The following is a 676-nucleotide window of genomic DNA, read 5'->3' on the forward strand; positions in this document are numbered from 1 at the left end:
GGCGCCCGGGGCCCCTCGCGCCGCCGCGGGGCTTTGAGGCGCTGCCGGGCCTTGGGCGGCTCGCGCGGGTGTTGCTGGGCCAGTTAAGATGCAGAAAGAGCAGACATGGCCGCGTGCAGGTGTGCCCCCTCCCCCCACGCCCGCCTCCGCGGGGAGCTCCGCCCCGCCCCGTCCCATCCAGCGCGTCCCGCAGCGCTCCGGAAAGTGACACTGTCACTGGGGCGTGACACGGGCTCGCTCCCGCCTCCCCTGGCGAGAGGTCGTGTCCCTTACCCAGCGCGGGGCGAGCGAGGCGGGCTCCGGAGAAGGTCCCGCTCCGCGGGCCGCAGCGAAGGTTTCCGCCTCCAGTGACTGCTGCTGCTGCAGGAGGGCGCGGCTCGTCGCGCCGTGGGCGGCTGCGGGAGGCCGCGGCTCGTCGCACTGAGGCGGGAGCCGGCTGTCATATTTTGCCCTCGTGTGGACACCAGATGTCCTGACACTCCCGTCCCGGCCCTTGTGGACATGGCTGTCAGACCCCCGGTCTCACGGCATCTCCTGGATTCCCCCTCTAATGCAAAGAGGGCAGACTGGCGAGGGACCACCCTGTACCCACTGCTGAAGCATTGGCGAGCCTGTTGTCCTGCCTACAGCTGTACATAACACCTCTGTCTTGAGTGTTGGACTTCGATTTTCCTTT

The 676-nt window shown here is 68.6% G+C and overlaps 1 long non-coding RNA gene across 1 annotated transcript in view; it reads right to left on the reverse strand.

Moving 5' to 3' along the window:
• LOC112548232 overlaps positions 1–377 on the reverse strand; it is a 4,609-nt gene extending 4,232 nt beyond the window's left edge. The window contains exon 1 of the long non-coding RNA XR_003092052.1: positions 274–377. This is a non-coding gene — a long non-coding RNA (uncharacterized LOC112548232). The remainder of the gene's footprint in view (positions 1–273) is intronic.
• Between the last annotated feature and the right edge of the window lie 299 nt (positions 378–676).

The sequence above is a fragment of the Alligator sinensis genome, unplaced genomic scaffold (assembly GCF_000455745.1).
Source record: "Alligator sinensis unplaced genomic scaffold, ASM45574v1 scaffold1841_1, whole genome shotgun sequence".
Lineage (NCBI taxonomy): Eukaryota > Metazoa > Chordata > Crocodylia > Alligatoridae > Alligator > Alligator sinensis.